Raw genomic sequence first — 24,016 nt, 5'->3', positions numbered from 1 at the left:
TTGTATATTTTCATTCACAAGTCAAGCAATCACAGGATAGAACAGATAGAACTTGTATGAACAGTTGCACTTGTGTACCCAGACAGCAAATACCAACCTCTCTTTCACACTGATTTAGCTTAAGTCAACTTTTGTATTGAGCAGATAGCTGCAGAAATAGCCGAGCTGTTGGGTGTGCCATCATCCACCGCAATTTCTTTAGCCACAGCAACACAATCTTGATTCGTAATCTGCCCTACTTCCAGATACTCCTCTGACTTTGTGTACTTCCACAAAATGAATATCAAGTTAAAGATTTGCTGTTTTTACCCACTGAATGCGAGGTCAGCCAAATTTAAATCAAGTTAGTTTGTAGAGTTTTACGGGCCAATTCCCAGAGCAGTTTCAACACATCTTATAAGATTTATTTAGTCCAGGGAATTATTCATGGATATTCCTTTAAGTCTATTAATAATTACTACATACAGATGGGGGGAAACAAATTGCATCGCAATTTTTTTTTTTACCAATGGCTTCTAAAACGAAAATAAAAATAATGAGTCAGAGCTACACCATGGTGCCCTCAAGTATGTTTTCAGCGTTGGTTGAAACCGATCAAGCATGAAAGGAGCATTAAGAGTCCAGTTGCCACCCTGCTGCCCCCATTCTGCCGGCTGCTCCCCATCACCATCTTGTCAAGCCCCCCTTCCTCGGCACCAATCATTTTCGCAACTCATTTTTTTCTTTCTGTCCCTCCCTCCTCTGCGTGGGGCTATGCTCAGCCAACCATTCCTTTAAGACAACGGGCGAACTATTGTTCCCCCACCTGGGTGGACCAAATCCCCCCCTTGCACACATAAATAAAAATCCCACACACCAGTCAGCCAAAAAGTGTTATTTTCATCCAAAGCAAAGGTTAGCAACAGTTCATCATGTACTGAATACATTGTTTACTGTGACAAAGATGACGTGAAACGGCTTTGAGACAAGAAACAGATTACGGGCACTGAAGAGCAAAATATGTCACAGAAGTCAGTGTAAAAAATGCTGCGTCTCTTTGGGGCCATGCTGCTAACTTTTCAGCTAATCCGATTAGCAGTGGGGGGATTTAGCTTCGCAAGCCAACCTGGGACCAGTCTTATCTGTTCCTGTTGTGACTTTATACAGCATGGACTAAAGGACAAGCACACATGACCCATGATCTATGGAGCCTGACAACCGAAACTGCTGCCTGTGGGTGTGAATGCGCATACATTTGTGGCAGTCTGCTGTCTGTGTCTGGATGATATAGAGCTAATTAATTCAGGAAAAAAAAACCACTACTCCAGAATATTTGGATGTGTTGACAGCATGAGGGCTCTGAGTGGACCTTAACTGAGTGGCCTGTCAAGAGGACAATATAGGAGGACTGGAAGACAGACCAGTTACAATGCAAAATTATAAAATAAAACATTAAATATTAAATATAATCCATTATTCAGTCAATTTCCCATAATGACAGCAGTAAAGCAAATGAAACCACCATGCTAGAAACAAGGAACCAGGCGTGGTTGAAACATGAAGCCAAACAAACCAAGTGACTAAAACGGCACTTTCTCAAATGATCATAGTTCAGGCTTGAACTGAAAGAAGAGTTCATCTAAGGAAGCGCTGACTGAGACATTTTGGATTATTTCTGATACCAATGTTTAAAATAACAATTTAGTTTATTCAAATGAATTGAATTTTACTTATTTAGCAACAACAGTCACCTCAAGGTGCCTAAGGTAAAGAGCCTACAATAATACAGAGAAAATTCACATTTCTAATACTAATATTTATTTGTTTAGCAATAAGTTTTCAGTATAAAAACTTAGTTTTCCTCTTTTGTTTAAATATCACTAAGAATATTGTCTGAACATGTGGCTGTTTTAGTTTTCAAAACCTGTTCTCCAATGTTTTTGCATTCAAAGACCAAAAACAATCACAGTTGTTCTCTGCAGACATGTTGGTGTCCTCCATGAAAACTACCAGAGACTGTAGCAATCTGCGAGTAACACTAAGTTTTGGTGCCGCACCTTTTTGTGACCAATTACATCAACCACTCGCCAACCAGTCGGGGAATACACGTCACTGTTTCATCAGAATCAGAATCAGAATCAGAAACTTTATTGTCATTGTCACGAGAACAACGAAATGAAGAATGGTCCCCGATCATTGCATCATGTAAATGCCTTCAATACAAGTGTCTATGTAGCGTGTAGATGAAGACAATTAAGATTCTTAATTAACATCTCAAATGATAAAGGCTGATGTGTGAAGTATGCACAAATTTATTAACTGCCTTGATACAATATTACTCAGACTAGGGATGTTTAGTCCGTTCTGTTGATCCAGTCTGGAATTGAATTTGTTAGAAAGTTTCAGTGGATTGCTCTCAATGTTCAGCTCAGTGATTCCTTCTCATTCATTTAAGAAATTGCTTTACTTATTCTCTTATATATCTTGGCATCCAGAAGCTGAATTAGCATTGAACTGTATACAGATGTTTATGATTCCCACTAAACTGAGCACAGTGAGGTTCAAACTCTGATGTCCTCTTTGGGATAAATAGCAATTTTCATTTTGTGCTACAATGATCCCTGACAGTCCTAATGTATTTATACAGACTTGTGACTATTTTTAATAAGATATAGGAAAAGAAAGAGCACTGGAGAGAATGGGCTGAGGTGGCTGAGATGGTTTGGACATCTGCAGAGGAGGGATAATGGACACAGGACGTTGATTGTCAAGCTGCCAGGCAGGAGGAAAAGAGGAATAACATAGAAAAGATTCACAGATGCAGTGAAGTAGGACATTCAGAGGGCTGGTGTGACAAAGGAGGATGCTAGGGATAAGGTGACATGAGAGAAGTAGGGGAAGACTGGAAAAGTAAGAGAATCCACAGACGAAACCATTTTGTCTGATTTCTGGGTAAGACTCACATGCTCTCACAATACTAATAAGACAATAATACACATTATAAGGGGATAGTTCCAGGATAGCATCTGTGTACAGTCACTCATTATGCACGTCGGGCAATACTCAGACAGTATCCTCACATGCTAACTAAGTAAACTGCCATTACTGCAATCTCCATCCCATTAAGGCTGCAAGCTTAGGCCTTTAGCAGATCTGCAGCTCTGCTGCCGATAAGAGTCCAAATCAACTCTGACATCACAAATCTGTAATCCTGCACATGCCTGGTGACCCGTGAAATAGGACTGAGTGCCTATTAGAACAGGATTTTACTGAATGAAAATCAAATTGGTTAAGATATATTTTGGAATATTCAGATATAGTTAAATCAGCACATTTAATGTTATTTATTTAAGCTACTTCAGAGAAAATGTATGAGAAGATTAGCCTTTCAAAATTTCAGAGACCTGGAAACGCCCAGAATAAAAGCTGTACGCGGGCACTGAGTGTCCCCTCGGAGAGTGAAGGGTGTAAAAAGCTAGCATGTAAGTGTGGATGACAGGGTGGAGGATTTCTCAATATGCAACCCTGGTTTGGTGCTGAACACCTGCGGGACACTGTGTACCGCCTGACATCAAAGAGCACACACACACATAGTGAAAGCATACAGTGAAGAAGAGCGCTCCTTGTCCTCCCAATGTGGCTGTTCTTTCAGAAGCAGCATCTGGCACAAATCTCCCAGCAGCCCCTTTCCCGTTGGTGCAGCAACTGTCACCCATGCTCTATTCTTTCACACAGACAGATAAGGAAGTGCTGCAAATCTCCTCAAAGCCACCTCTTTATGCATGTGTGATCTCTCCTTTCATGCAGTAAAGCATATCGCAGCTTCAGGTCAAGACCTCAAACAGTCCTCCATGATCAATGCCAAGGTGAACTCTCTCAGATTCACGACAGTGCACCCTTTAAACTTGGTTGCAAAGCATTTTTAAACTATGTGACCAATTTGCATTGCACATCTTTTGCAGTTCTTTGACTGTGAAGAATTCTCAACTTCAAATGTTGCATATTAACTTTAATCTTATATGATAGCACTGCAAAAAAACCCAAAACATTTACAAGTCCAATGGGATCAGCCTTATCGAGGTTTCTGCACTAAATGAAGGTGACTGATTGTTTTCTGTCAGAACAATACTTACCTATACCGCAAATTAGGGCTGAACGATTATGGAAAATAATCTAATTGCGATTTTTTGCCCCAAGATTGCGATGCGATATGCGATTATTTTTTAAGGTCTTTGTCTTCTGTATTATTAAACAAAGACAAGCAATACATCATATAGTATGGCCAATACTATATTACATTAATTAGTGTGAATGCTTGAAAAGCATTCACAGTATTGTTGTTGTAATCTTTATTATTGTGTGGATGCTTTAAGCATCCACACTATTGAGTTCCTGTTTCTCTTTATTCTTTATTATTATTATTCTTCAAGTTGCTCGTTTTTTGTCCTTTAACTACTTCCACAATTTTTGTGCTATTTTCACCGTTCAAATTTTAAACTATTCTGCTTCTTCTGCTAATGTGCGCTATGACTTTTGCTATTTTTAACTATTATACTTTTTAAAATATTCCACTTTTTTCCTTTAATTTGTCCCATTGAAATGAATGGGAAACTTCTGCAATTCTGCTAAAATTTGCTTGTTTTTGAAACTTAACTACTTCCTCATATTTTCACCTAGAACAACCATTCAAATTTTAAAATGTTCACAAATTATTGGGCTATTCAGGTATGATTCAGCTTTTTCAAATCTTCTACTGTTTTACTTTTATGCCTCTTAAAGTTTTGAGTTGCAAAATTGTGATTTTTCACAAAATACATGCGTTGTTATGGTTGCTATGCTCTTGGCTTCCAGTGTGCCACTGAAGGTTTTGCAATTTTCACTTCATGTCCGAACAACTTCCTGCTACTTGCTCAATTTTCACTCAACTTCCACAAATTATACATCAAAACGTAGGTATTTTTACTGGCTTTCAGAAAATGTCACCATCATTGTTGTGGGATTTATAGAATTTTTGCAAATCTCCTCAGACTAACACAAGGTCAGAAAACTCTCCATATAAAGTGAATGGAGAGCTTGTTCAAAATCACCGCTGGATTTCTGTAATGAGAGGCATATTCGAATCGTCATATCTCCTTAACGAAGCAAAGTTAAGACATGAGGCTTGTCCCCGAATATCTTCAGACACCCCTGACGCTCACAATTCAAGAATTTCTTTCTCACCTATTACCGTTCTGAAATGAGTTGGACTTGTTTGAGGGTAGGAAATTCGTCCTTCGCTCAGATTTCTTCAGATTTCAAACTGTGGAAATGAACCACTTTTTTCTCTCGTCATAACTTTTTGTTGGATTTCCACAGAGACCTGAAAATTTCCATGATTGTTCACCAAAGCCTGCTGTCTCTTACGGTGAAAGAATGATATCGATACTCCAAATAGATTTCGAGTTACAAAGCGTTGTTTGAGGGCAAGTCAAGGCAGTTTTTGCTTCGCTCTACTCAGTTATGGTGCATTACAAGTCAAATATCTTTAATAATTCATATTTTAATGATAAATTGTAAACACTGGAAGATTCCCCCATCTCTTCTGAACAAAACGGTGTAAGAATGACCGCTCTAGCCCCTACGGTTAGGAAATTATGGTCATTTGTTTGAGGGGAGTCCTCACTATGAGAAATAGGCTGCAATAATCCTGTGCCTCTCTGTGCTGCGTGTGTAAAAAGAGGCACATGTTTTGGCGGGAAAAAGTACACAGGCTCTCTGATTGGTGGATTCAAATTCAGCAGCTCCCAGGCTGACCTAGAAACTTACTTCTCTCTCCCTGTGCATTTTTTTGCTGATTTTTTCATTTAACAAGTATATTTGAGGGACCCTCAGCATGTTCAGCATTTTTTCAGCTGTCCATTTTGCTTTTCCAATTTTTCTGTTTAACTTATTACTATTGTGCTAAATAATACTATTTCTGCTATTTTATAAGATTTGTGCCTAATATAGTATTTCTGCTAAATTATAGTATTTCTGCTTTTTATAGTATTTGTGCTAAAACATAGTATTTCTACTAAATGTAGTATTTATGCTTAATCATACTATTTCTGCTTTTTATGGGATTTGTGCCTAATATAGTATTTATGCTTTTTATAGGATTTTTGCTCAAACATAATATTTCTACTAAATGTAGTGTTTATGCTTAATCATCCTATTTCTGCTTTTTATAGGATTTGTGCTTAATATAGTATTTCTGCTAAATTATAGTATTTCTGCTTTTTATAGTATTTGTGCTAAAACATAGTATTTCTACTAAATGTAGTATTTATGCTTAATAATAGTATTTCTATATATTTCTGCCAGGTCCCCAGGCAGCCAATCCTCTGTGAGGACTGAGACATTCAAATTTTCAAATCAGGGCCTGCACAGTTTCCCAGCCAATCAAATAAGTGTCCTGAGGCATTCAAATTTGCATATTGGGGCCTTCGTGGCTTCTAAGCCAGCCAATAATATCTGAGGGCTGAGGAATTCAAATCCACAAATCAGGGCCTGCACGGCTTCCCAGCCAGCCAATCACATATGTGGTCTCAGGCATTCAAATTTGCATATTGGGGAATTCGTGGCTTCTAAGTCAACAAGTCATCCATGTCATATATCTCTAAAAATTCATATTTTAATATTAAATTGTCAACACTTGAAGATTCCCCCATCTCTTCTGAACAAAACGGTGTAAGAATGACCGTTCTAGCCCCTACGGTTAGGAAATTACGGTCATTTGTTTGAGAGGAGTCGTCACTATGAGAAATAGACTGCAATAATCCTGTGCCTCTCTGTGCTGCTGCGTGTGTAAACAGATGCACCTGTTTTGGTGGGGAAAAGTGCACAGCCTCTCTGATTGGTGGATTCAAATTCACCAGCTCCCAGGCTGACCTAGAAACTTACTTCTCTCTCCCTGTGTGTGTGTGTATGTGTGTGTGTGTGTGTGTGTGTGTGTGTTTGTGTGTGTGTGTGACAGAGAGGGAGAGAGAGAGAGAGAAAGCCTTTTAATGGGATGATCCCATTGTAAGATTCAAATTCAATATATTTAGACTGGTTGACTGAATTGGATCTTGTGTGTGGGTCTCTCTGTGCATGTGTGTTTCCTCATGTGTACATATTTGTAATTGTGTGGCAGTCATAAATTTTTTTGCTGATTTTTGTCATTTAACAAGTATATTTGAGGGAACCTCAGCATGTTCAGCATTTTTTCAGCTGTCCATTTTGCTTTTCCAATTTTTCTGTTTAACTTATTACTATTGTGCTAAATCACACTATTTCTGCTATTTTATAAGATTTGTGCTTAATATACTATTTCTGCTTTTATAGGATTTGTGCTTAATATAGTATTTCTGCTTTTTATAGGATTTGTGCTTAATATAGTATTTCTGCTAAATTACAATATTTCTGCTTTTTATACTATTTGTGCTAAAACATAGTATTTCTACTAAATGTAGTATTTATGCTTAATCATACTATTTCTGCTTTTTATGGGATTTGTGCCTAATATAGTATTTCTGCTTTTTATAGGATTTTTGCTCAAACATAGTATTTCTACTAAATGTAGTGTTTATGCTTAATCATCCTATTTCTGCTTTTTATAGGATTTGTGCTTAATATAGTATTTCTGCTAAATTATAGTATTTCTGCTTTTTATAGTATTTGTGCTAAAACATAGTATTTTTACTAAATGTAGTATTTATGCTTAATCATAGTATTTCTATATATTTCTGCCAGGTCCCCAGGCAGCCAATCCTCTGTGAGGACTGAGAAATTCAAATTTTCAAATCAGGGCCTGCACGGCTTCCCAGCCAATCATATATGTGTCCTGAGGCATTCAAATTTGCATATTGGGGCCTTCATGGCTTCTAAGCCAGCCAATCATATCTGAGGGCTGAGGAATTCAAATCCACAAATCAGGGCCTGCACAGCTTCCCAGCCAGCCAATCATGTATGTGGGCTCCAGGTATTCAAATTTGCATATTGGGGAATTCGTGGCTTCTAAGTCAACAAGTCATCCATGTCATATATCTCTAAAAATTCATATTTTAATGATAAATTGTTAACACTGGAAGATTCCCCCATCTCTTCTGAACAAAACAGTGTAAGAATGACCGCTCTAGCCCCTACGGTTAGGAAATTATGGTCATTTGTTTGAGGGGAGTCCTCACTATGAGAAATAGGCTGCAATAATCCTGTGCCTCTCTGTGCTGCTGCGTGTGTAAAAAGATGCACCTGTTTTGGCGGGAAAACGTAAACAGCCACTCTGATTGGTGGATTTAAATTCGGCAGCTCTCTCCCTCTGTGTCTGTCTGTGTGTGTGTGTGTGTGTGTGTGTGTGTGTGTGTGTGTGTGTGTGTGTGTGTGTGTGTGTGTGTGTGTGTTTAGTGGGAGAGAGAGGACCCTGCCCTTATTTGGCAGCATGTCATTGTAGGATTTAAATTGAATATAGTTAGACTGGTTGACTGGATTAGAGCCTGTGTTTGTGTGTCCCTCTGTGCATTTGTGTTTCAATAAGTTATTACTATTCTGCTAAATCATAGTATTTCTGGTACTTTTCGGTACTTGTGCTAAATACAGTATTTCTGCTAAATTATAGTATTTCTGCTTTTTATACTATTTGTTCTAAATTATAGTATTTCTGCTTTTTATAGGATTTGTGCTTAATATAGTATTTCTGCTAAATTATAGTTTTTCTTCTTTTTATAATATTTGTGCTAAAACATAGTATTTCTACTAAATGTAGTATTTATGCTTAATAATAGTATTTCTATATATTTCTGCCAGGTCCCCAGGCAGCCAATCCTCTGTGAGGACTGAGACATTCAAATTTTCAAATCAGGGCCTGCACAGTTTCCCAGCCAATCAAATAAGTGTCCTGAGGCATTCAAATTTGCATATTGGGGCCTTCGTGGCTTCTAAGCCAGCCAATCATATCTGAGGGCTGAGGAATTCAAATCCACAAATCAGGGCCTGCACGGCTTCCCAGCCAGCCAATCACATATGTGGTCTCAGGCATTCAAATTTGCATATTGGGGAATTCGTGGCTTCTAAGTCAACAAGTCATCCATGTCATATATCTCTAAAAATTCATATTTTAATATTAAATTGTCAACACTTGAAGATTCCCCCATCTCTTCTGAACAAAACGGTGTAAGAATGACCGTTCTAGCCCCTACGGTTAGGAAATTATGGTCATTTGTTTGAGGGGAGTCGTCACTATGAGAAATAGACTGCAAAAATCCTGTGTCTCTCTGTGCTGCTGCGTGTGTAAACAGATGCACCTGTTTTGGTGGGGAAAAGTGCACAGCCTCTCTGATTGGTGGATTCAAATTCACCAGCTCCCAGGCTGACCTAGAAACTTACTTCTCTCTCCCTGTGTGTGTGTGTTTGTGTGTGTGTGTGACAGAGAGAGAGAGAGAGAGAGAGAAAGCCTTTTAATGGGATGATCTCATTGTAAGATTCAAATTCAATATATTTAGACTGGTTGACTGAATTGGATCTTGTGTGTGTGTCTCTCTGTGCATGTGTGTTTCCTCATGTGTACATATTTGTAATTGTGTGGCAGTCATAAGTTCTTTTGCTGATTTTTGTCATTTAACAAGTATATTTGAGGGAACCTCAGCATGTTCAGCATTTTTTCAGCTGTCCATTTTGCTTTTCCAATTTTTCTGTTTAACTTATTACTATTGTGCTAAATCACACTATTTCTGCTATTTTATAAGATTTGTGCTTAATATACTATTTCTGCTTTTATAGGATTTGTGCTTAATATAGTATTTCTGCTTTTTATAAGATTTGTGCTTAATATAGTATTTCTGCTAAATGTAGTATTTATGCTTAATCATACTATTTCTGCTTTTCATAGGATTTGTGCTTAATATAGTATTTCTGCTAAATTTAGTATTTCTGATTAATTATAGTCTTTCTACTAAATCATAGTACAGTATTTCTGCTTTTTATGGGATTTGTGCTAAAACAAAGTATTTCTACTAAATGTAGTATTTATGCTTAATCATACCATTTCTGCTTTTTATAGGATTTGTGCTTAATATAGTATTTCTGCTAAATTATAGTATTTCTGCCAAATTATAATATTTGTGCTAAAACATAGTCTTAATTTAAAATTACAATATTCATAGTTCATCACAGTGTCTCTGGTAAATCACAATATTTCTGCTCTGTTGTACTATTTTTCTAAATCATAGTGTTTCTGTAATGTTTAAGTATTTTTGGCTAAATATATTCTTTCTGTTATCTTATACTATTTCTCCTAAATTCTTGTATTTTTGAGAAGTTATCATGTTTCTGGTAAGTTACAATATTTCTGCTAAATTCTGCTATGCTATTGTATTTCTGCCAAGTATTATGTTTCCTCTAAGATATTGCAGTTTTTCTAAGTTATTCCATTTTAGCAAACTTCTTTTGCTTCTGCAAAGTTTTTACAATTTCTGCAACTTTTCAGCTTTTTCAGCTACTTTTTGCATACAGCTTCAGCTTTAAGCATCCACACTGCATTTTCGCAGGAAATGCAAATTTTTCTAGTTATTATTATATTTTATTCTGTATTCCGTACGTTTTTTGTAATCCTACTCCTTCAAAACCGTTCAACTTAGAAAAACCATTCCAACACCGTTAGATTCCTATTCTTTTGGACAACACTGCTTCCATTTTTCATATTTTTAACATTTATATTTTTAATTTTATTCAACTTTATTCAACAAAAATTTATAATGTATTTCAATGGGGAGACCCTTCAAATCCTCATTCAACTTACTCATTTTTAAACTCTTACTACTTCCACATACATTGACATAGAGCCACCATTCAAACTTTAAAACGAAGACAAGACATTCAACTATTCAACTTGCATTTATCTTTTCAATATCTATTATACTTTTTCTTCAGTTCCAGTTTAAGTTTCATGATGTTTTTTCACCCGTTTCAGAGTTTATAATGGGTGTGTATGGGACGGAATGTTGGGGCTAGAGTGAGACAGCTCAACTGCTAGAGTGAGAGGAGCAAAAAAATTAATCTTAAAATCTTTTTTAAAACTGCTGCTGTGTCTGCAGCGTTTGCTCTACAGGTATGATTTTACCCTCAAAACGTAGCCATCGCTGTCCTCTTTCATCCAATGTGTTTACTATTGTCCTAGGTGTTATGGTTCTTTCGTAAATGTCACCAATGCACAGCCTCCTCCCTCCAACTCTTCCATAGACTCTAATGTTAAAACGGCTCAGAAGGTTCGTTTGAAAATCAGAAGAGCATGGTGTTTTTACACTGTCACCACGTCCATATAATAAACTCCACAGGCATGAAAACTGAGAATTAGGTAGACTGGACATTGCTGCCGCTCACGGTGAAAGAATTTCGTCAATACGACCTATACTTTTCATTTGGGAGCGATTTGTTTCGGCCTGACTTTTCTGTTCATTTTAAGCAGCAAAAGTGAGGCGCATGTCTGTGTACGTGTGTATGGAGCCATTGGGTGCGGTCACTATAGCAACCAGGCTCACACCTGCCTGCTTAACGAGCTCTGCCTGCCACTGTACCAAGATTCATCTTAAGCACTTCTCTTTCAACTGCTGCTGTGTCCACAGTGTTACAGCCATCATTTTACCCTCAAATTGTCGCCATTATTGTTCTCTTTCCAACACTGTATCTTTCAAAGCTCAGGCATTTAAACTTTTTAAACTGTGTGGATCAAAGTGGAGGGATCACATTTGAGTCATTCAGTGATTCAAAGAATATGACCTTTTAATATTCATTCAGATGTTTTCTGACTCTAAATGTTCTTTTCTCATTTCTTAGGGTTTTCTAATTTACATTTAAAACATTTTCAGTTTTTTTCCAACTCCTTCTTCTGTGTAACCTTCAGCTTTTAGCAGTTCAGCACCTTTGTTTTCAGGTTAAATTCGTTTTTTTTTTGTTTTTTTTTTAATCTCATTCAATATTTTTAACTCAAAATTCAGCAATTAATTCATTTCAGTGCATACATTCAGATTCAAGCATTCACACTGCAGTTTCTTCAGAAAATGCACTTTCTAGTTTTAAACTGTTCTTTCCTGGAAGACAGACCTCTGTTATGATGACATGAGGTGATGCATGAATTGATGACTGACATTTTTATTTAACTTCTTCAATCACAACAGTATATTTGAACATACACAATAGTTTATTTTTAGCTTACAAACATCTGAGCATAAAGTGCTGACAAGGAACCCTGGTGTAAACATTAAAATGAAAGTCAGTACAATGTGCAGATTGCAGAAATATACATAAAAAAAATCAGTGGCTTTACCACACTCAGTTTTTCGACATCTGTGAACTACTAGACAGTCATTCAATTAAAAAATAATATTAAATAAATAAAACTAATAAATAAAAAATACACACATCTTACTGATCTCTGCAGTCAGTAACATTACACATAAAGTGCAAACATAATAGCAATTGTATAAACACACACACAAACACGCCTTTAAAATTTAAAGGCGTGAAATTGGACGGTCTAGTTCTGATTAGCGTCACCGCTGTCTCGGTGGAGTTTAATAAACTCGGCCGTCTGCTTCTTGCTATCTAAAATATAACCAGACACTGGCGTAAATTCTCGACTGTCTCATACTTCTGTTTAATAAGTTTTCTGTTTGACGTTTAGTCAGCTGTGTGAAAACCAAGGAGGAACCCACCCGGGGGATTAATAAAGTTTTATTTTATCTAATCTAATAACTTTAATCTCAGCCAAACCGATTTACTCACGAACAAACAAAACACTGAAAAAAGCCCAACAATAACATTTTTAGGTTGTCTAAGTGACTTATATATCACGTTTAACCCGAGCAGCGAAACTCCGCGGTGATCTGAAAATGATGTGCCGGGAGTTGTGCCGTTCTCGGCCGCATCAGTAACCCTCGAGCTCCCGGCTAGCTGTCGAGCTGGTGGGTAGCAGACGCCTCTGAAAACGTCGAAGCACTTTTGCAAATATGGGATATCTTGATAAACCGAGCAGATATTTGATGTTTACACAACTACTTTCTCGCCTGAAAATATGTTAAAAGTTTATTTTGTGACCCAGAAAGATTAGTATGAGTAATTTTAAAACTTAGTAGCGGCCGCCATTGTTGGAAACTGGAGTTTGGCTGGGCCGCGCTATGAATTCTGGGATATGGTAGTAATTTGGACAGCCTTCGGCGCGTCGCTGTGACGTAATCGGTCTACAAATGCGGCCTCAGGAGGATGCAGCCCATGAATTTGGACATGTCCAGAGTATAATCGCAGCCTTTGCGGTTAGAAAATTGCACTTGATCATGTCGCGATATTATCGCAAATGCGATATATCGTTCAGCCCTACCGCAAATTAGAAAAAAAAAAACTGGTTAAAAGATACATTCTCACTAATGATGTGTCTGCATGTCATCAACGTGCCGAGTTATTGTTTTTGTCATTTGCTTACTAGACTTTTACATCTCCTGACCATGTTCCTTGGTCTATGAGTGAGTTGAAAGTGGCAGGCTGCCCACAGAAACATTACTTATTTGAGATTAAAACTATTTAAATGTCAGCTTTGCTGCACTGGTTTTGAATGTACTTTGGCAAAGCTTCCTACACACCAGGTCTCTCTTTGTCTTTTATTATTTTCTTTATCACTACCTCAGCCAAAAAGGTTCAAGTATGTCTGACTGTCCATCTGTTTGGCTGGCAAATGGGGCTTAGCCCAACTAAACATTTTTCAGTTCATTTAAATCAACATTTGGATCCAGGAATTTTTCGGAAGGATTCTTTAACCCCGAGGTAAAGGGTAAAAACTGTACTTGTCACAATGTATTTTCACAAATATATATAAATTTTCAATAAGAACATCTGAGAGACATTGTTTTAATATTCTCATGATGGTCTTTGCAAACATCCAGATATCCTGCAGGATTTGGGGGCTTAGTTCATGCATGATTATGGGATAAAATTTCAGCCATGGTAGAGGTATGCATGACTGCTCTTGTTTAACTCTTATCCACCTTACCACTCAAACCTCTGCTCACATACCTGGAGATGGCTTACAGACATACTGGGAATGTTTCTCATCTTTTCTCAACTGTTTCACCACATCTTCCAATCACCAACAAACACAGTGCCATTTTTGGCTTTTCAGGAATTACTAATCATTCCCGCTGGTTAGTAACTTCTTCAGCAGCTGCATACATTTTTAATCATCACACCCGGTGGGTGAAACTTCATTAAAGAAGCAACATGAATGTTTTATTTATGCTTGTATCTGATGTTCAGCACTGAGTGCCGCTTGTTCCTCGGTATCTACTATCCATCAATAGATCCCCTACAGAGCCGCTGGGCTCTGGCACGCAGGCTGCTCCACAGCCACAGGATGGATAATTAAAGGTCAATAGGCTAAACACTGTATCAACATTATGGGGGGTTCCTTTTACTATAAGAGAGAACAAAAACATCTGGAAAATAAGCCTATGGTAAGTCGTTTTGCTAAAAACAAAAACAAAATTACACATATGTTGCGTAGGGGTGGAAACTACAAAGCCACCAGCTAAAAACCTGGAAATACAACCAATATATTACACAGTCATTCCTCTCACCAAACACTGGTTTAATCCAGTGTAACAACTGGATACATGATTTTATAGTTCCTAAATGTTAGTAACAGTAACTGAAGTCAGACTAGGAACAAGAGCAAATGCAGCTCAGCAATCCAGAAATACCCCTGACCACAATGTTGCTACTGCTATTTGGTTTTCTCTTTAAACATAAATATAAATTCAAGAATAAATGGCGTGGTTTCCCTCTACTAAATGGATAGGTTGGATAAAATATTAACCACAAGTTCAAAGAAGGTTCTGACCTATAACGACATGTTTAAAAATCCTTTCCATTAATTAATTTAGTTTTCAAAAGCAGGTCATGCGATCCTGCTCTGTGAAAGGTAGGCAAAAATGATTTCTGAGGTAGACAGAATCTGGAAATGACAGTGATTCCTTCTTCATCTCATATTAACGTGTGTGAAAGACGAGACATTAAGTTAAAAGGGGCCAAATATGAGGCTTTGGCTGTTATCCTAACACTATAAATAGGAGACCTTCTTTCCAATCAAACCTCTGATGACAGCACACTGACTTGCTGCTCTACTCCAACAAAGGCCTTCTTATCCCAGCCCCTGTGGTCATCATCACAGTGCTGAATATCCTTGAAAGCTACAAACTAGGTGCCAACTAAATCAGCTTTCCCTCAACCGCACAGCAAAAAGGCCTGGGATGAATTAAAGTCCCCAGGAGCCAAGAGCTCTGCTAACTTTGAATTCAAAAAGTTATTATAGAACAAAAGCAGCAATATAATCTATATTTTTTGGCACTTTTGGCTTTACTTCATCGTTGGCAGAGTATTTACAAACAGAAAACATGCAGATGTTGTATGTTATGACATGAAACAAGAGTAACTGGCTTGAATAAAACTCATTATATTTTACATTTCAATCAACAGGACATTAGCAGGATTTCTGCAGTCCTGTTTTCTTTGAGTGTGATGTGTTTTCATGAAGTTTATTGCTACAAGATTTACTTCCCTTCTTCGGGATCTTCCAAGCTGATTATATGTTATTCTTTCAATACCAATGCAATTATGTTATTCCTTCAGAAATCAAACTCACTAGTGTAAACCTACGTTATCCACCACAATCGTGGTTTTTTTGCACATTTTGCACACTCAACATGTAGCTGCTGGTTTTAATCTCTCTGAGGATACAGGTCCTATCTCTTATCGTCAAACAGACTAAGGCTTAAAGATGTTCAACATCAATGGATTCTAATCACTAAAGTCTCTCTTTTCTGCTAACCTCAAAATTGGCGACCTTTTTCTTTAAAAGTTAAGTAGATGGTATAAAACAAATCAAACCAACTAACATACACTCTCATTGGAGCACTGTAACCAAGAAAGCCCCCCCCCCCCAAAAAAAAACAAAAAAAAAAAACACATAAAGAGGAATGATTAATTCCAACTACATAATCATGTATGCAAACAGGTCAAATCTATTTAGTGGGATGTTCTCTGATACAGCCACACACTGATTTGTCAGCCGAGTTTTCACAGAAAAAACAAAACGTACACATTTATCTTTAATGGTGATTACATGCGATGTGACACACCAAGTTGCTCACATAAACACATATTTCTGTGCTTATGAGCTTCCATGTGTTTGAACTTTTGTGGATTGTTTTGTGCATCTGTGTCTGTTTTTATGTGTGTATTAGTATTCAGGCAGGCCTGTGCTACAACAAAGGTCTAATTGTGCTTTCGCTCTCCTTTTATCCCATCACCCAAACATGAGGGGAGCTGTCGGGCAAGCGTGCCCCACCCAATTCACCGGGATCAAAATGCTGAACCCCAGCCCCCCCAAATCCCACGCTGAGAACCCTAATGCTCTCAAAGAGAATATCATAGTGATCACAGGTGCACTGCTGTGTTAATGAGGAGAAAAGGCTACTCCCTGTGCCCAGGCCAGTCGTACCCTCCAACATTCACAAAAGCATAATCCAAAACCAATGCTGTTTTGGTATTATTAAAAAACAATCTTAATTCTCATAGCACACTCCCATCAAGAAAATATCTGTAGCCAGCAGTCCAACAACCACGCCCAATTTCACTGGCGACAGGGCAGTTTGAGAATTGGCCACAATCTCTTCAGAAAATCTGGTTTCAGTTTTCACAAATCATCATATTTGCCACTGAACTAACCATTAACGGGAAAACTGAGAGAACTGCTAATCAGATATAGATATAAGCCAAATAATTTGACATAAATAAATGGAAAAGGGAGACAACAAAGGAACATTTTGTGGAAGAATGGTGTTCAACACCAATTTAAAACACCAATTTTTTGCAAAAAGACTGAAATGAGTGGTCCAACACTTAATTTAACACAGGGTTGATTGTGGGGAGTTTAATACACGTTTTCATTTAAAGTTTTCAGTAAATACAGTTGTAGTCAGAAGCTTACATACACTCATCATGGGTAACTTTTTGACTGTACAGGATACATCTTTAATGCCTAAAAACAAAAATTGGATGCACACAGCTGAATCATTTTGGATTTTCTCTAACCCATATGGGCTCAAGTGTATAAATACTAGCTCGAATATATACATACACACTCACTAATACTTGGGTAAATGTTCCTTAGCAAGTTGCACCTTAATACATTTGGTAGCCATCAAGAGGTTCTAGCATAATTCCAGCTGAATATTTGACCAGTCTTGGCAAAGTCAAATTTAGGTTGATATAGGCTTGGGGTCAGGCTACGTTCACACTGCAGGCGAAAGCGCATCAAATCCGATTTTTTTGACCCTATGCGACCCATATCCGATCATGGTTGATCTGATATCCTCATGTTGGTGTTGTTCCCAGATCATCATACTAAATGTTGTTCCAGGATTAACATTGCAAGTGACCAATCAGAATGTTGTGACGTCATACTTTTGCGACTTCGGGAAAAACCGGCGTAAAACAAAAAACCGTACTAAAGCTGCGTGAAACCGCCTCTGTCTGCCGATCAACGGACCCTGACCCTAACCCTAACCCTTTAATAAACAGTAAGAATCATTTAAACTGCTGTTTTGTCTCTCCTGGCCTCACTTGCGCTGTTCCCTCTGAAGAAGCGAGAGTAATCGCGAAACGTAAGGGATGCCTCTCAGGCCTCTCAGGCCAGCGTGAGCAAGGTATTTACCTCCCCCAGAATAAGGTAATTAGAAGTTTTAATAGTCTTTTTAGCCCTAGTTTTTAGTGGGAGAGAAACACACTTTTTGTTCTCCCATTCAGGGCTAAATTGAATAATTGAACCAGGGAGTGAGGAACTTATGCCTCCCACTTTTTCATTTTAACTTTTTTAACTCAACTCAGCGGGAATAAGCAAATTAGCCCTCCCGACTGAGAGTTTTAATATTGAATTGGGAATAAGCAAATCCAGCCCTCCCAATTCATATTTTAAAGTTTTAGTGGGATTAAGCAGAATTGGCCCTCCCGGTTTTAAGACTATCCTCTGGGGGAGAGGAAGCGATTTTATTCTTTTAACCCTTTTTAACTTTCTGGATTTTAAGAGGGGAACTCCAATGTTTTTTTACCTGTAATATCCTGTGTGGCATAAAGAGTTTTTGCAGCGTGTGAATGAACCACAGTCAACCAGGAACTCCACAAAAACGACACTGTGTAAAGGAGTAACATTAAGAAGGGACTTGGTTCAAAGACACTTAAAAAGTACAGCACACTGCTTAAAGGCCCTGGAACAACAAGTGACGACGTTTCTGACAAGATCCAGTGGAAGCCTAACCACAGATGTAAAGGCAGGTGAGTTCCCCGGTAAGACTTTTAATCTTGGAGTCCAGAGTGATGAGGGTTGAAGGAGGAGGCTCAAAGGCTGGTCTGGGAGGGGAGGTGGGGCTGGGGGGAGACAGGGACATGTGTTTTGACGTTCTAGGATTAATTTTAAGCCAAGAAGGCTCTTAAACATTTAACACACAGTAGGAATATGGTCAGGTGTTGTTTTAATTTTTATGGTTTGGGGAGGAGGGAGGGAAGGAAAATAACGAGGGTGGGATTAGGTGGATTATGTTTTAAATAGATTGCTTTATTGAAGTGATTTTTATTGGTCTTATTGGTCTCTTTTAACTTCTTTCTTTTTATCTGGCCTGGCTCGACAGGGACATCCACTCCACATGACAGGATATATAGCTACAGCCGAAACAGGCAGTACATTGGGGAGATGATGAGAAATGTCCCAAATTGGGCCAATGCGGTCTACATAGGAGTAAATACTTCATGTGACTGCACAGATCCCCATTCATTTTAATATATCAGTAAAAAGTGAGGCTTGATTTGAGGCGGCGTAGTTTAAAGTAACACTGCTGCCAATGAAAAAAATCATATCACATAATCATGTGGAGGCATAGATTAGATAAAATGGATGCACTTGGGAGCGGGCTGGATACTTTTAAAGATGAAAAATTAGATAAACTGACCTTAGGACCACCCAGGATGAAGAGAATTTTAACATAAATATCATCCTCTGGGTTTTAGTATTGGGTAGCTTCATTGAGCTGGTCTTTTAAATCCACTTTGGACAGCCTGGCGGTCAGTGGAATGGTCTTGGTTTTATTATAATTCCCTGTGAAAATGTGTTTTAGCTTATTAATGCATTTTTTAACATCGTGAGAGGTAGAATAGGCTTGTGTTTTAAGGTTGTTTTTTTTAGGTATAATTATTTATGTTTTAATGATCATTTATGTTTTTTTAAAGTTTTTATAAGTAAGTCCAACCCAAGTAAGGGGACTAACAAGATTACCGATATGTCAGCAGATCTTCCTGAACCTCCAACAATGTACTAACATGGATGTGTAAATGAAAGTGTTGAAAAATAATTGTGTTTGCTGTGTTTCATACCAGCTGCATGACTTTTTATATTTACTAACTCCAAAAACTAAAATTAACTTTCTTATAAAAATGGGTGAGATTTCCCCTATGGAGGTGTGGGAGGGTCTGTTCGCATGTTGGTTTTTAGTTGAGTTTTTATATATATATTTTTTTTAAAAACTTTTTTTATTAAGACCTGAGCACTCTTAGCCATTCCCTTGATAAATGCAACCAAACAGGGACTATATATTGGCATCCTCGCCATATGCCATCATGAGGGATGCCACCAAGACTCACACAAAAAAAAAAAGAAAAAAAAGAAACTGAGGTGAAGCACATATATCATGCTATAAGATCACAAGGAGAATACGGGTCCAGTCAGCCACTAGGACCGTGCACTGGAGCTCCAAATGGAGACAACTAAGACTTAATCTCCTAATACCTAACCCTTTAATAAACAGTAAGCAGAATTGATACTGTCCTTGCAACATTGGAATTTCATAAATGCACGAATGGCTTGGCGCGCAAAAGAATAACGTCACAACAATGTGATTGGTCACTTGCAATGTTGAACCTGGAACAACATTTTCATGATGGTCTGGGAACAACACCAACACGAGGATATCAGATCATCCATTCGATCATGGTCTGACAGTGTGAACAGCACAAATCGGATATTTCCAAATCCGATCTGGGTCACTTTCGTATGTGGTACTGAATCCTGTCACGGTTCTGGGTCATTTTGACCCAGCTTTTTCAGTTTTTTATATTTTGGTATATTTCTATAGTATTGATAATTATTCCAGATTAAGTTCAGTGTCTGTCTGCCTCCTTGTAAATTGTTTCTTGTTTCCTGTTTTACTTTGGAGGTTCGTGTCTGGTGTCAGTGTGTTCGGTTTACGTTTCCCGTCTCGTCAGCTGTGATTTCTCCCAAGTGTGTTCCCCTCCTGTCTCTCATCCCTTGATTACTGCCGTGTGTATATTAGCCCTGTGTTTCCTTTGTTCTCTGTCGCGTTGTTAATGTCTACTCACCCTCAGTCTATGCTCTGTGTTTCGGTCCTTGTTTATCTGCCTGTTAGTTTATGTTTTCCCAGTGTAGTTAGTCCGCTGTTCATCTGCAAATAAAGCTGTTTACTTTGAGTTCAACTTCGCCTCACTGAATCCTGCATTTTGGGTCCTTCCTCCTTGAGGATTTAGAGATTTTACTTATACTGCATAATCTGCAGATTCTGACAGAAATCTGCAACTATCCTTTGAAGCACCGCTCCTCTCTAAAACAGCGGTCCTCCAGGCTTCATGCCCTGGAGGACGGGGCTGTGGCCCCCCCACACCCTCTAGCAGATCATTACATGAAGGAACCTTTTAAAAAAACAAGCGCGTCCATGCTCACAGGTGTACACACGGGTGATCACACCCACAAACTACACCCTTTTTGGCTTCTACCTCAAAGCACACTGTGTTCTGTTGATCTTATGTGCTGCACAATAATGTTTAATATTTAGTATTTACTGTCATATTCCCATATATCATTGTGATGTTGTTTATTCTATTACTCTCGTTCTCTTCTGCTTGTTTTCTTTTTTCTTTCTCAGCAGGTGATCCAGGTGATTGATATATGCATTTTTTATTTCTTTTTTTTTTTTCTCTGCTCATTCTGTTGGTTTTTGTTTTTTGCCCCTCTCCCCCGTCCCTCTTCTCAGCTGTTTCTCTTTCCCTCTTTCTTTCTCCCCTTCTTTCCCCCAGTCAAGTCTGTCCCGTATTCAGTAAATGAAAATAAAATAAACAATAAAAGGTGAATCAAATGGACCATTACGGCAAGGCTGGGATGGTCAATTTGGTAAAGTAAATCCGTTGGGCATCTTTCTTTGCCTTTAGACAACAATTCTGATGGCAAAAGAGCCAAACGGGACAGGCAAAAAAAAAAAAAAAAAAAAAGAGAGAGTTGCACTTTAAAAGGGCTTTAATGGAACCAATTATTGGGAGTATCTTGCCATCTGATTGTTCTTGTTATAAATGTTCCTCCTTCCCTTGTCAGAGTTGGCCATCCCCATAGCCAACCCACCTCACATTTCATCTCTCCCCATTGTATAGTGATGAGAAGGTCGATAAAGTAGTCTTCACAGTCCTTAAACATTTTCCATATTTCCTAATTAGGCCAGGTTGCATGTAAAAATGAAGCCTATGGACAAGTACTTTCTCACACATGCACATACTGAACATATTCACACTTCATAGTGTGTTCACTAGCAAAGTCTGACTGGGAATCTGATGTTTCTCACAGGTAAAGGCAGACTGCACAATACATAGTTGATGTCTAGTGGTTCATTTCATATACTTTACACTTGACCAAAGCTAACAGTTTGTGCTGTCAGCAGTTGGCATTCCACAAACTTAACATCTGACATACTAGAGAGGTGCTGGACAACCCATCCTTAACACTGGATAGAGGGGACTTACCATAATGTCAGTGGGAGGAAGGATGGAAAGAAGCAGGCAACAGTGGAGAACAGAGGAAAAGGGCCACTAAAGCCTTTGACATTTTGTTCATGCTTGAAATCCTCAAGTTGTTCTACTGAGAATCAGTCGATTCAAGTACTAATTAGCAATCAGAAGAATGTCATGGCTCCAACAGTAATTGTGCATGTGTGTGAAGTTACCCCACAGCTGTCCTAATGTGGCGACTGTTTCTCCCTTCCCTGCCTCTTCTCAGATTTAATGCAACCACTGCTGCACTAAAAACCTTACAAGCTGGAAACTCTTTGACAAAACAAAGTTTAAAAAAAAGAAAAAAAAAACAGCAATAAGAATAATTATTAGGTTATCTACATTATTATGTAAATTGTGGCGTTGCGTTGTGTGTGACGTCTTCTTTTGCACACTTGGGCCACTTTGAGGGTTCACACTAGAGCACGTTTGCTGTTGCATTTTATTTGTAGCGTGAACAAGCAGACAAAAAAATCGGAATTGAGCATTAACACCTGCAGTGTGAACGTAGCCTTAATGTCATCTCTGATGTGTATTTGGGATAATTATCCTCTTTCAAAACCCAACTATATCTAGTTTTCTTAAAGCTGTTGATTTGAATTTGGAGGTAGTCCTCATTCCATTCACGTTGCGCAATGTACCAGTACCACTGACAGTAAAACAATCCCACAGCATGATGCTACCACCACCATGGCTGAGCTGGTACAGCGTTCTTAGGTTTAAAACATCACCTTTATCATATCGTAGTGAAATATCAATCTTATATATTTAATCTCTGTAATATTCAGGATATTTATAATTGAGCTATTTGTATATACATTAGAGCTATTTCTTTCTTATATTTTGTAACTTTGTAATATATTGTATTATTGAATTTAGTTCACATTGTTACTGCTCTTATTGTCTTCGAGCAACTGCGGCCACATAATTTCCTTAGGGATTAATAAAGTATTCTGAAGATCCTCAACACCACTGGTTGAAACGTAGCTCAAACCATGACAGAGCCTCTACTGTGTTTTACAGAAAGTTGCTTGCCCTCATGTTTACACCTCTCTCCTGTCCTCCTCCCTATATATTGAAGACGATTTCAACCAAAAACTTCAACTGAAATTCAATTTGTCATGAGCACGAGTAAACCTAAATGTTAAATGGACATACTTAACATTGCACTTTCATCAAACCTATTATCTGAATATACATATCACATGTTAAGTAAATACAAAAATCTAGCTGGTTCAAGTAGTTTCTTATCCGCATTTCTCTCTCTTTTTTTCTTTAAATTGTAACTAATAGACTTTTAAAATAATCAGATTTCTAACAGTAACTGCCATCTTGCTTTTACACCATGGCCAATAATACAAAGAACAAGAGATAGCTTGCAGAAGCATTGTTTTCTAACGTTATTTCAATCCTTACTCACTCAAGGACAGAGCTGAGGTTGTCTGATTGTCAGCGAGATTATGCAAAAACAACCAAACCTCATGGAACCAGCAAATTTTGGGGCCGATCTGGTTCTCTTGCTTTACAAATTTTCAAACAGGACATTAGCTGTGGCTCAGGACTCCCCAAGCACACATCTAGGCCAAATAGGTTTCACAGAGATCAGTCACGCCAGCTTTTCACATTTGAAGCAACATTTGAGCAAACATGCATTCAGTTCAGAAGAAGAGAAAAGAGGAAGATGAGAATACAATGATAAGAGGGTCTGAGTATATCTGTCTGGTTGTACCAGAATGTTATCAACCACATCTTCCAACTGCTCTTTGTGATCACACACTCACACAAAGTGAAGAACTGTGGCAGGGATCACACCGGATACGGAGGAAACCCAAAAAAGGGAAGAAAAAAAAAAAGGGAAAAAAAACGTGGATGTCAATTTTTTTGTTATCCAGGTTTACTGACTGATCGATCTCTAGGCATGTGTGAGACCTTAAGCATAAAATTACATCTAAATCTTAAATCTGACTGACTTAAGAAATCCTTTTAATTGCACTTCACAACAAAATGAAACATGTCATCTGTTAATTAATCCAAGTAAATCCAAAAAGACTTTGGAACTGGTTGCCAAAACTTTTTCTTTTTTTTTTTTTTTTTTTTTTTACAATGGAAACTGAAAATCTGT

The 24,016-nt window shown here is 38.0% G+C and overlaps 1 protein-coding gene across 3 annotated transcripts in view; it reads right to left on the bottom strand.

Moving 5' to 3' along the window:
• mcama (melanoma cell adhesion molecule a) overlaps window positions 1-24,016 on the bottom strand; it is a 68,463-nt gene that overhangs the window by 22,144 nt on the left and 22,303 nt on the right. The gene's annotated exons all lie outside the window — the stretch shown is intronic.

The sequence above is a fragment of the Astatotilapia calliptera genome, chromosome 10 (genome assembly GCF_900246225.1).
Source record: "Astatotilapia calliptera chromosome 10, fAstCal1.2, whole genome shotgun sequence".
In the NCBI taxonomy this organism is placed as follows: domain Eukaryota; kingdom Metazoa; phylum Chordata; class Actinopteri; order Cichliformes; family Cichlidae; genus Astatotilapia; species Astatotilapia calliptera.
Note: the sequence above shows the minus strand (reverse complement) of the source record. Positions and strands in the feature narration are given on the sequence as shown.